We start from the raw sequence: 13,710 nt of genomic DNA, 5'->3' as shown, positions 1-13,710 counted from the left end.
AGCTTTGAAGAAATCAGTGTCGGGCAGGAGGGCATCCGCACATGTGCGGATGCCATGTGACATCTGCACATGCCCTCCTGCCTGACAAGACAGGCAGTGGGGGTGGGGCAGGGGCGGGGCTAGAATGGGATTGGGGGAGGGGAGGGGTGGGCCTGGGGAGCGGGTCTAGGAAAATCTTGGAACCTTACTCCTGGTCAGCAAGAGCTAACCGTTTAGGAGCTCTCCAAACTGGTTATCTCCCACTAGATATTAGCCTGAAGGCATTTACAATGCAGAAATGCAAAGATCTAGAATTAGAAACCACCAAACAAGAGTGAGACTTGGATATCACCCACACAAATGTTGTAAAACCAGAAGCATCATAGCAGTATGAATTCTGGATCCAAGGAAGGTGTTGGATGCCACATACAGTGCAGCAAAAGCCATCAGGCAGAGCTCTTGATCTGGATATGCAGTAGTGCTGCCTGATTCAGGAAAAAAAAATTTCAATTCAGCCTATTGAATCGATTTTTCGATTTGATTCAATTCAATTTTCCTGCCCAATTGGGTGTTTTCTTCCAACATCCTAGTGGGTTTATTTTATAGCCTCTTCACCCCATTTGCCCTCTCCTACCTACACTGGAACTGTGGTGTATACAAAATAAACAAACAAAAAAGACTTTTCCTCTCTCTGTTAAATCCTAGCTCACGTTCATGGTCTAACACCAGCTCTGGCAGGATACACATTTCAAATCTGACTTATTGTAATCACAAAACAGAAAATAAATTATTTTTTCTACCTTTTGTTGACTGGTCATTATTCAAATCATGTTGGTCCCAGGCTCTGGTTGTCTTCTGAAACTCGCTTGCCAGGGTCTCCTGCCCATTTGTCATTTTCTTCTTTCTCCGTGCTAACCATCCATCTTCCATCTCTGTCCTCCCCTTCTGTTTCCCTTCCCTCCCCCGGAGCTCTGGCATCTTTCCTTTTTTTTCCATCTCCATCCCCGCAGCTGCAGCGATGGACCCCACCATCCCCAGATCCATTATCTCTCCTTTTCTCAACTACCCTTTCATCCAGATTCTCTCCCTTCTTCCCAGCCTCCAGCTCTCCCTTTCTCATCCCAACTACCCTCCTATCCAGTATCTCTATCCGCAACCCCCCTCCACACCATCCCTTGTGCCCTTCTCTCCCTTTCTGTTCCTTCTCTCCCTAAATCCCATTTTCCACCATCTCTCTCCCTCTCTGTTTTTAGACCCATTATTTCTTCCCCCCCCCAAAGGAATAATTTAAGTACTCCGGTCTACTCCCTCTGAAGACCTTACGGATTACAGACAGTGTTTTAAATCTGACCCTTTAAGATACTGGTAGGCAGCTCTTTTTTTATTTTTTGCAGAAAGGGTGTAATTTTTGTCACAGCTATATACATTCTGGGTTTTTCCGCGGACATTTATGGTGTTAGCAATACTGTTAGAATTCACAGAAAGGGCACAGAACAGACAGTTGCAATTACTATCATATGGAAAGAGGGAATACATATAGGAACTGCATAAGCCCTATTTCCAGCCGAGATACCGAAGGTGCATGAGGCAGGCAAGCAGAGATGAGTATTAATACCCTGGGACTCCTACTGTATTAGATGATACTGACAAGAGGCCGGAGCAGGAGGTGCACACGAAGTTTCCCATGGTGATGTCAATGTCACCCCATGCTGCTCACACTCAAGGCAATGGCAGTTGAGCAACGCTGGAGCCCAGCTCCCGTACTCGCCGACCCCAGACCTCGTCCTGCTCCTTCGCAGGCTTCTTCACCATAACGATGGTGACAGATAATGGGGTGGGGGGACGTGGAATTTTTTTCTAGACTAGGCCCCCTTCTACTAAACCGCGCTAGTGTTTTTTAGCGCTGGGAGCCGTGCTGAATTCTGTGCGCAGCTCCCGACACTCATAGAAACTTTATGAGCATCAGGAGCAGCGCACAGCTTTTAGTGTGGCTCCCGGCAATAAAAATGCTAGCGCGGTTTAGTAGAAGGGGGCCTAACCTTCACTTGCCCACTGTTTTCCTCACCAGCCACAAGGAAGCGGGGGAACTAACCTGCCTGCACAACCGCCCACTAATCACCTATCAGCTTTCTCCCCGAAGGGGAAGGGAGAAGGCGAGAGCAACACCCACTCACGCACCTCAGATACAAGCTGTGCCATGCGTAACCCCTCCCCAAAGCAACAGCAGCCAATCCGTGGGTACCGAATCGGCAAGGCCGATTTTTTAAATAAAGGGAATCAATTCAAATCGATTCACCCGAAGTGAATCGGTGAATTGATTCAAATCGGAAATCGGGCAGCACTATTATGCAGTACTTGGAGCCATGAAAGATAGCCAAAGGCACTGAAAAAAGGTTGCTTCAGGCTTGACCCCACCAGGGCCTTTCCTCTGTGGAGGCCTGCCCACAAAAATTTACATCAGAGTGGCAGGATGCAGCAGAGAAAAGGCCTTGACAGTGCCAGGCCAGAGGCAGTCAGTTTTCAGTACTGCCTTTGTCAGTGATCTATGCAGGTTGGAAAGACTGGGAGGGGGAGGGGGGGTCAGAGAGATGCCTGATCTGCATGCGATTAGGAGGAGTGATGGAGAGATGCCAGACATGTGGGGGAGGTGAAAGGAAAGAGAGGGAGAAACATGGAACAAAAAAAAGTGGGAAGAGAAGGGGCGAGATGCTGGTCCTGGAGAGAGAAGCAGAGGGAAACGAGAGAGATCTGGAGCAAAGAAGAGGGGGGAAAGAAGGGGAGCGATGCTGAACCTGGGGTGAGGAAAGAGATTGGATGAAATGTTGGACCAATGGGACAGGGGAGATAGAGAGACCTGAAGCAAAGGGGAGGGGGAAGAAAGGGAGAGAAATGCTGGAGAGCAGGGTGGAGGGAATAGAAAGAGAGAGAGAGAGAAGCTGAATGGGGGAGGTAGGGAACTGATGCTAGATCAATGGATAGAGGGAGAGAGATATACTGGACCATAGGGGAGAGGGATAAGGGTGGGGGTTACAGGAGGAAGGGAAAACAGAAGGGAGAAGATACAGGGAGAGACACATAGGGGCAATGCTAGACATAAGATGAGGGACAGAGTCACAGAGGAGGAAGAAGGATGGGGACACTGAGAGGGCAGAAACTGAATATGGAGGGAGGATAGGGATAAGGACACAGAAGGAAAACATTGGATAGAATGGATGTTGGATATATAGAAAGAAGAAATGTCAAAAGAACAAGAAACCCTGGATAGAGAAGGAAAAAGGCTGAGGAAAGGAGAAAAAAGACAATGGGACCAAAGAAATGTTCAAACAATAAAGGTAGAAATAATATATATTCATATTAATCGTAATACTGTATATCAGCTCTGATATCTTGCATTTCAGGGTTTTGCCTATTGCTATGACAGGTTTTCTATATTAGTCTGGAATATGTGCTCTGGAGGTGATGAAGAACCAGCCCCTGACTGGTTAAATAACATTTTAGCACCTAATTGTGGATTTTTATCAGTTAAAATAGACCGCACAAATAGCGGGCCTATTTTTAACCAGTAAGCATTTAACTGGTCAGTGCTGAATATTGGCTTACCTGGTTAAGTTGCTTCGGTCAAAAATTAAATTGGATATTCAATGCCGATCACCGGACATGACCTGACATTGAATATCCAGGTTCAAACTAAAGCCGACAGTGGGCAGTCAAAGTGCTGCCCGCCATTGACTTAATATCAGGCCCAAAAATAATGGAGACAGAGAGAAAAATATCAGCAAACACAGGACTCTCCACTCTTTAGATTCCTCTTCTAAGTCAATTCTAATAATATGCAGTGGCATAGTAAGGGGGGCGGGGGGTGGGGGTAGACCACTCCAGGTGCCATCTTGATGGGGGCACCAGCACTTCTTCACTCCCCCCCACGCTGGGCTCACATCCTTCTTCCCCCCCCCCTCCCTGAACCTCTTTAATTCTTCATCAGTGCAGGCAAATTCTCCGTCCTGTTGCTCACGCTGGCCTGGCTCCCCTCTGAAATCACTTCCAGGTCACGGGGCCAGGAAGTGACCTCAGAGGGAAAGCCAACACTGGCACAAGCAGCAGGCCGGAGAAGCTGCTCATGCTGCCAAAGATTTAAAGAGGTACGGGGGAAGGGAGGGGGGAGTGTGGTGTGGGGGGCAGGGAAGGAGCAGGGGGTGGAGGAAGGTGCGGGGGGGGGAGTCGCCATCTCCCCAGGCACATCATACCTCATCACGCCACTGGTAATGCAGACAGAGATGCTGTATTGAAGTTCAGGGTGGGAGTAGTATTGCCCCCACCTACCTCTCTCTGTTACCTCTGTAGCTGGTTAACCTCTTCTCTTTGTAGGCCCCAGAGTCATCCTCTGTGTCTTCTCTTGCTTCTCAGGACCAGGATCCCCTGTTATTTCTGCTAGTTCTTCCACTGTCCTACTCTTTTTTCCTGCTTAGAAGAAACAGTGGGCTGGTTCCTCATTTCAATTTATACTTTCAAGCATCCAAGTTTATTTGCAATTTGATAGACCGGCCATCAGCAAGTATCTGATCGGTTTACAATACTAAAATAGTAGTTTAAAATAATTAAAATAAAGTGGGGAGGGTGTAGACAGGACAAAGACAACAAGGGAGGGTTGATACAAAAGGTACCAATGGAGGGGGAAAGTCAAAAATATACTGAAGTTAAAATGAAAAATGAAAAGGGTGGAAAGAAAGAAAGGGAAGGGGCGTTGAAGGATGGCTATGGAGATATCGAACATGTGCAGAAGCCTCAGCTGACCCTGTCACTTTTCACCATTTCTGTTCTCCTCTTAGTACTATGGGTGGCCTAGGCAAAGTTCTTTGTCACCTCCAGAGCGTAGTCCAATGGCTTGGAATTCAGAGCAGAGACTCTTCCCCTCACTCGGTGGCAATGATGGTCAGAGAAGGAGGAGCTCAAGACAAATCGCCCGATATTCAGCCCTATTTAACCAGCCAGAAACCACTCCCGGCCAGTTAAATAGCATTAAACTGGCTAATTATTTCTCCCCCATACACTGCATCCATCGAGTACTTTCCCTTCTCTTCTCTACATCCTCTTGTAGACCAGCAACTTCCCCTCTCCATCATTCCTTACTTTCCATAAGGAGGCCCATCCCATTCCTTCCCTTCGCCCACTTCATAGCCAGCATTTCTCCTTTCCCCTGTAATCCAGTATCTCCCTTTTCCTCTCCTGCGCCCCATGTCCAGCATGTTCTCTTCCAGTCCCTTCCCTTCCCACTGCTCTGTGCCCAGCATTGTTCCCCTACCATTCCATACTCCCTGTATACAATATACCTTCCTTTTCCTTCTCTTCCCTTCCCATGCTCCATATCCAGCATTTTTCCTTCTTTCTCCACATTTCCTCTAATCTGCTCTGTGTCCAGCATCTTTCCCTAATATTCCACACTTCCTGTGAATCACTCTTTCCTTCTTTTCCTGCTCAGTCAGGCATCTCTCCTATCCAGTTCATACTCCTTGTGTTCAGTATCCCAATTCCCTTTCCTAGTGTCTAGTATCTCTCTTTCTATACCTTCTTCCCAGTTATTCAACATCTCCCATTTTCTTCACTACCACCTCCCCGTTTTCAGCATTTCTGCTTCCCCCTCCCCCCTCCCATTTCTAGCAGGCCTCTTCTCTACCAGTACCCATGTCCTATATCTCCCTTTCCCTAGCCCTGCTCCTACTATGTCCAGGATCTTTTTCGCCTCTTCCCTTCACTTGCCTTGCCAGACCTGTTTCTTTGCTGCGGCTGTCAGCATTCTCACTCTGCAGTTCTTTAAAACTGTGCATGGCTGGGTCTTGTGTGCATTCTATCATTCAAAGGCTTGTGGTATCCTTCTCCCTCTGATGGAAACTTCCTGTATGAGGTGGTGAGATATGGTAGACCTTTGAGTGCTAACATATGCTCAAAGCCCTGCATTATGCTCACAGTTTTAGGTGTTACACTGTCACCTCCTGAATTTTTTTACCCTAGGCTGACATCTAGTTTGCCTTGTGCAGGAGTGTCATACTGCAATCCTAGAGAGCTGCAAACCAGTTTTATTCTTAGGATATACCTAATGAATATGCATGAGATATATTTGTATACAATGGAAGCAAATCATACAGATATCCTTCATGAATATTCATTAGACATATCCTACAAATTTGAATGGCTTGCAGTTCTTGAGGATTACAATTTGAAATCTCTGATCTAGTGGTTGTCCATAAGACTTACTAACATCTAAAGTCACTTTTTAAAAATTTCCTTTGCTTTGCTTGAATCAAATATACTGAACATCACCTAAGTGCCTGCCCAAAATATAAATTAGATCAGCAACAAGACGATGAAAAGAAATACCCAGCTGTCAAAAACATTTTCACCAACAGCAGTAGATGGCGCTGTAGCTTCAAGATGAAGTCAGCCATTAGGCATATTTGAATGTTCTAGTCCCGAGATAGGTTAAAATAATGCTTCTTTCTCTGGGAAAACATGACTACAGGCACAGATCCAAAATGTTGAGACTGGCCAATTTTCATGTGACTGTTTTTGGACCTTGATATGTTCTATCAAAAAAAAAAAAAAAAAAAAGAAAGAGCTATATATGTCAAAGTAAATTGAAATAAACTAAAATCACAAACCAGGTGAGAAGGTTAAATTAAAAAGCAGCCTCCATAGAAACTTGAGCAGTTCCGGGTTTCTTTCCTTTTCAGAGTTTCAGTTCTAAGATTTGTAGTAAAACAGACAAGAAAGAAGATGGGATGGGCCGACTTCCCTATGAGGAAAGACTAAAGCAACTGGGGCTCTTCAATTTAAAGAAGAGACAACTCAGGGGAGATATGATCGAAGTCTATAAAATACTGAGTGGAGTAGCATGGGTAGATGTGAATCATTTGTTTACCCTTCCCAAAAATACTAGGATTAGGGGGCATGCAATGAAGCTACTAAGTAGTAGATTTCAGACAAATTGTAGAAAATATTTCCTCACTCACTCACTTTCGTTGCCAGAGAATGTGGTCAAAGTAGTTAGCTTAGCAGTAGGGTTGTACATTGATTAAAATTTTTAATCGCATGATTAATTGTAATTAAAATTGTCCATCGCACGATTAATAGTATAACCCCCCTCCCCCGCACATTTTCTATTGTATATACATAAATTCTCAAAACTGGCACATTAAAAATAAAATCATTTATCTTACCTTTGTTGTCTGGTGATTTTATATGTCTAATCATCTCATGCCACATCTCTGGTTCTGTTTCCCTGTGTTCTGAACTCTGTTTGCAGGACCTCCTATCTATTCACTCTTTCTTTTTTTTTTCTCCTCTTTACTTCTTGCTCTATTTCCATCTTTCAGGATCTAATCTAATCCTTTGTTTTATAGACTGCATCATCCCTGTAAAAGAGGGCTCGATGTGGTTTATATTAAGACTTTGCACGGTATATTAATTAAAAAAAAAAAAAATCTTTATTCAGGGCCTGTTTTTATAGAGCTGCATTAGTGGCTGCCACGCAGCAACAGCCCTGAAGCTCTTTAAATCTCTATGGGCTTTGGGGTCGTTACCGCTTAGCAGCTGCTAGCGCGGCTTTGTAAAACAGGCCCTAAGTTTTCAAAGCTAATGAAAAGTGCAAAGCAATATACATACATATATTAATAATCATAATAAGCACTTATAATCAATCAGTAACAATACAGAAATAATGAAACCCCCTCTCCCTTCCAGTGTTTTCAATCAGGGAATAAAACCAAAAGAGATATCCCCCTCCCCCCACCCTCCCCTGGATGTGTGTGCTAAAACAACAGAAAATAAAAATAAAAGACAACTATAACGAAGCCACAAAAGTCGTCAATGGACCCCAAACTAATTTGAATAACTTATTATGCCCCAGCATGTCATCGGTCATCTTCTCATACTTATAACATAAGAATAAATTTGCCCACCAAAAAGTAAAACTAAGACAATCCCAATTTTTCCAATTGCGAGTAACCATTTGCATGGCTATCCTGGTCATAATAAGGAAAAGCTGACAATTATATCTGTCCAATAGGGGTTAAGATGCAATGTCATCCCACATATGACTACATCATAGGTCAATGGAATCGATGACTCTAGTATGGTATTAATCTATCCCCATATTGACCTCCAAAAGTTGAGTATCAAATGACAATAGAACAACAAATGATCCAGTGTCCCTATGTCTAGATGACAGTGCCAGCATCTATTAGATTTAGAACTATCTAATTTTTGCAAACGAACAGGGATCCAGAAACTTCTATGTAAAAAAAACAAAACATGTTTGTCTCATAGATGCTGACACTGTACATCTCATCCTCCAAGTCTAAATCCGTGGCCATTGAGAAGCAGAAATCTGCTGTTTAATCTCAATGCTCCAAATGTCTCTTAGACTAGTTGTTTTGTTTTGTTTTTTGTTCAAATATTCCAATATTAATTTATACCACTTGGTATATTAATTTTTTTTAAATCAGCCCTAATCCAAAATAGCAGAAAACAATAAAGTTTTTCAAAAGAATTGATAGTTTCTGTCTCTTCTCTTCCCTTCCTTGGTATTCATGGGCAGCAGCATCTCCCTCCCCTTCCTTTTCTTTCCTTTCCCTTCCAATGATAGCTTCTCTTCCCTCCCCTCCCTCTCCCTACCACTCCATGCTCACCATTTCTCTCCTTCCCTCCTCTGTTACCATCTCACTTGTTTTTTTCCATCCCTATTTCCAGAATCTGGCCCTCAAATATCAACACTCCCCCCCTTCGTATGCACCTCTTTCACTCAACAAATCTTCCTGTGCTCCTACCCTCAACATCTCCCTCTTCTCCCTCCCCAGGTCCACAATCTTTCTTCCTCTCCTTGGAAGGTCTTTCTGTGCTCCTGAATCTTTCTCCTCCTCCGTTCTCCCTCCCTCACGATCTGGTATCTCTCTCCTCCTTCCCCCTGCATAGTCTGGTATCTCTTTCCTTTTCCTCCTCCTCCCCCCTTGTGATCAGGTATCTCTCTCCTCCTTCCCCCTCCCCATAGTTGGGTATCTCTCTTCTCCTTCCCTCCATGGTCAAGTATGTCTCTCCTCCTTCACTCTGTAGTCGAGTATCTCTCTCCTCCTTCTCTAACTTGGAGGAATGCCACTGATCCGGCCATGACCCTCCCATTTCCAAGCACCCTTTTTGAAGTTGCATGTAAAATTTAGGCATGGATCCTGTGCCTAAATTGATGCATGTAATTTTTAATTAAACCCAAATAGTGCCAATCTTGGTTTCATCCTCAAAAAGGCAAACTTTTCCTTCTAACCCTTTGGCAATGTCGCTCACAAACATATTGAAAAGGATTGGCCCCAGCTCTGATCCATGAGGGACTCCATTACTCCACTACTTGAATGATTTGTTGTTAGAAGGAAAAGTTTGCTTTTTTGCGGATGATACCAAGATTTGTAACAGAGTAGACACCGAAGAGGGAGCGGAAAATATGAAAAAGGATTTGCAAAAGTTAGAGGAATGGTCTAATGGCTGGCAACTAAAATTCAATGCGAAGAAAAAAAAAGGAAAGCATTTGGGGATTAATAATCGGAAGGAACCATATATGCTGGGAGGTGAGAAGATGATATGCTCGGAGGGGGAGAGGGACCTTGGGGTGATAGTATCCGAAGATCTACAGGCGAAAAAACAGTGTGACAAGGCAGTGGCTGCTGCCAGAAGTATGCTGGGCTGTATAAAGAGAGGAGTAGCCAGTAGAAGGAAGAAGGTGTTGATACCCCTGAACAGGTCATTGGTGAGGCCCCATTTGGAGTATTATGTTCAGTTCTGGAGACCGTATCAGGTGAAGGACGTAAGAAGACTTGAAGCGGTCCAGAGGAGGGCGACGAAAATGATAGGAAGATTGTGCTAGAAGTATGAGGAGAGCCTGGAAGCCCTGAATATGTATACCCTAGAGGAAAGGAGGGACAGGGGAGATATAATTCAGATAAATACATCACTGACCTATTCTCCTTCTCAGCCAACAAACACAAGAGAAGTTCCCACTCGCACTTCGTTTCTCCCCCGGTTAGAGGATGCAAACTAAAAAAACACCATGAGCATCTTCTCTCACATCAGGCTGCTCTATGGGGTAAAGACCTAGAACAACTCCTATTGCCCACCATTATGAGGTATTCAGGAAACGCCTCAAAACTCACCTATTCCTGAAATACCTAGACAGCTGACCCACTTCTCTCCTTCCCCTCTCTTGCCCTTTCTCCCCATTGTTCCCACATCCCTTAAGTTAACTCAACTTGTACGTCAACTCAACTTGTACCCCACTAATCTTCTGTAAACTGCATAGAACTTAACGGTATTGTGGTATATAAACTGTTATTATTATTATTATTATTATATTCAAATACTTGAAGGGTATTAACATAGAACAAAATTTTTTCCAGAGAAAGGAAAATGGTAAAACCAGAGGACATAATTTGAGGTTGAGGGGTGGTAGATTCAAAAGCAATGTTAGGAAATTCTACTTTACGGAGAGGGTGGTGGATGCCTGGAATGCGCTCCTGAGAGAGGTAGTGGAGAGGAAAACGGTGACTGAGTTCAAAGAAGTGTGGGATGAATACAGAGGATCTAGAATCAGAAAATAATAGTAAATATTTAACTAAGGCCTGTATTGGGCAGACTTGCATGGTATGTGTCTGTATATGGCCTTTTGGTTTAGTATGGGCTGGGGAGGGCTTCAATGGCTGGGACGGTGTAGATGGGCTGGAGTGAGATTTGACTGAGACTTTGACAGTAGGAACCCAAGCACAGTACTGGGTAGAGCTTTGGATTCTTGCCCAGAAATAGCTAATAAGAAAAAATTAAAAAAAATTTAAATTGAATCAGGTTGGGCAGACTGGATGAACCATTCAGGTCTTTATCTGCCATCATCTATTATGTTACTATGAGTCGACATGTATTTTAATTGTAGAATTATGATGTTAACAGCATGGGCCACTGTGATCAGACTCATCTTCTCAATATAGGGAGAGAGATTTCACAATTGCCATGGGAAATAGAAGCAATTTAAAAAAAAAAAATTGTTTAAATTTGCAGTATGTGTAAATTAGCTCAATGGTTCTCAACCTTTCTTCTATTCTGACACAACTGACAGGCCTGGATTCTGTTAGCAGTGCCTGACTTGTGTCATTCACCGAAAGGAACAGCTTCCAGAGTCTTGGCTCCCAAGAACCCTAAGCGCTGGAAACGTAGGCTAGTGTTTTGCAGACCTACATTTCTAGTGCTTAGGGTCCTTTCTGAATAATGGCTAGTGTTGCCTAGTGAAGCTGAAGCCTGACGCTGTCCCTAAACATGCCCATTTCCAAAGTTCGACATCACTAGACGGTCCCAGGTGCCATGGACCCGGGCGCTGGTCCGGGAGGCGCCAAGCATCTCCTAATTTTTTTATTTGATTAGGTTTTAATTGGTTTTTAATGGTGCAAACAATTGTTGCGCCATTTAGAACTGTTTAAAGCCCTTAAGTTAGTCGCTGGTAGGCGCAATCTAGGCACCTGCAGGCAACAGAACTTCAGTGTTTTTTTGAGAATCCAGGCCTTAGTGTTCATGTATGTGCCATACCTGGGATTACCAGATGTCCTCTTTAATAAAAGAGGACACCTGGCCCCGCCCCATTCTATCCCAGCCCTGCCCCACTCTGCTCCCAACTCCACCCTCACACAAACCTCACGTCATCACGTTGACGTCTGTGCATGCGCAGAGGTTCTCCAGATGCGGCCCCAAGTTCGAGGCCTTCCACAACCCGGACATATTGCTGGGTTTTGGAAATCCCTCCGGGCACCCGGACATGTCCGAGTTTTTCCCAGACGTCTGGTAACCCCAGATACACCGAATACTAAAATGAATAGCTGAATAAAGCATGCCTACGTGTTTAATTATAGGTTTAGAATGAATTTGTCTATCTCCTTTCAAAAAGCTGTATGCAACACATCAATCCCAAATTTCTCATTCATAATACAACAAAACAAATATATGTTCAAATTCTGGTGTCACCTCAGAAACACATACTGTGAAGCAAAAAAACCCCCAAAAAACCAACAACTTGCAATTACTCAGACACTATATAGCAGTGGTCTCAAACTCGAGGCCCGGGGGCCACATGCGGCCCACCAGGTACTATTTTGAGGCCCTCGGTATGTTTATCATAATCGCAAAAGTAAAATAAAACAGTTTCTTGATCACATGTCTCTTTACCTATAAATTACAATATTATTATTAAGACTTAGCCAAAAGGAAAGATTTATAAACTATAAAGAGTTTTACCTCATGCAAAACTGTCATTTCTTTAATAAGACATTAACTATTTTTTTCTGAGGCACTCCAAGTACCTAGAAATCCAAAATGTGGCCCTGCAAAGGGGTTTGAGTTTGAGACCACTGCTAGATAGCAAACAGCAGACCAGTAACATGTTCCGTCAGAACTGGAGGCAGCAGTTATTATTGAGGGTAGTGGTAACGATACCAGACAACCGGAAAAACCCAGACATGTCCTCTTTGAAGAGGTACCCAGACAGACTTTCCAAAAGCTGGTAGTTTGTCCGGGGTATGAAAAGCTCTGACCTCCCGGTTGTGTCTGCAGGGTCTCTGAGCATGCGTGGATGATGCCACATGCATCTGCGCATGCTCGGAGACCCTCCAGACATGGCCGGAGGTCGGAAAACAAAGATGAGGCTTTGTAGGGGGTGGGGCTAGGGCAGAACTGGGCAGGGGGGGGCCATGTGTCTGGGTTTATCCGGACAAATATCTGGCAACCCTAGGTGGTGGGGAAGCAGAAATAGATCACTGGTCAAGTTTTTATTAAAAATTTGATACTTTCGCTTATCAAAACTATTAAGCGAGTTACAATTAGAAATGGGGGAGAGTACAGACAAAGAAAAAAGCTTTTTCCATTAAAAAAAATTTAAGAAAAATATAGACAATACTAAAAAAACAAACAGCTAAACGTGACACAAATGGTTAATTGGTTAGAAATACAATTTTAAATGGGAAAGAGAGACAAAGGAAAACACAGAAGGAATTGAGATGCAGAAAAATGATAAAAAGAAGGGGAACTCTAAGTGTCAGGAAAGAGAACCTTCGCTTAAGGGAGATTTTAAAAATTTGATAAGAAAAATCTAAGCTTAAATAGGTGACTTTTGAGGAGGCCTCAGCTTGCAGGTAGTTAATGCTTTAAAGGAAATACAGGCGTTTTTGTGACACATCTCCCATCTCTGACACACTGATTGAGAACCACTGGTCTAACAGTATCCCAAGATCCCCAACCAGCGGTTTATGCATGTCCAATTTTTGAACCCAGACATTGCTTTGCCTCTCACATCCTTTTGCTTAAAAGGTTTCACTGTAAACAACGAATGCGTGCAGCTGAGTCAATGTGCTTTTCCTAAATATTTGGGTTTTATATGGGCTTTTATTCTCAGAAATCTTGCAGGGCCGATGGAATAATGTCATTAATCCTTGTGATGTTCAAACACTGGTGGCTCGGCTCCGATGCGTTAATAATCATTAAAAGACTGCAAAATTTACTCTGCTTCTTCTCTGTAAATATTAGCGCAATATCGCTTTCTTTTTTCATGTGCGGATATGCCTTACACTAAAACATCAGAGTCTGGAAATTGCTGGTTTCAGAATGACAAAAGGGTAGGTCACCTTTGAAAGCTGAGCTGTCAAAACTGTCCAGAGATCGAGTGCA

This window comes from Geotrypetes seraphini, chromosome 4 (assembly GCF_902459505.1).
Source record: "Geotrypetes seraphini chromosome 4, aGeoSer1.1, whole genome shotgun sequence".
NCBI lineage: Eukaryota > Metazoa > Chordata > Amphibia > Gymnophiona > Dermophiidae > Geotrypetes > Geotrypetes seraphini.
This window is presented reverse-complemented; position numbering follows the sequence as displayed.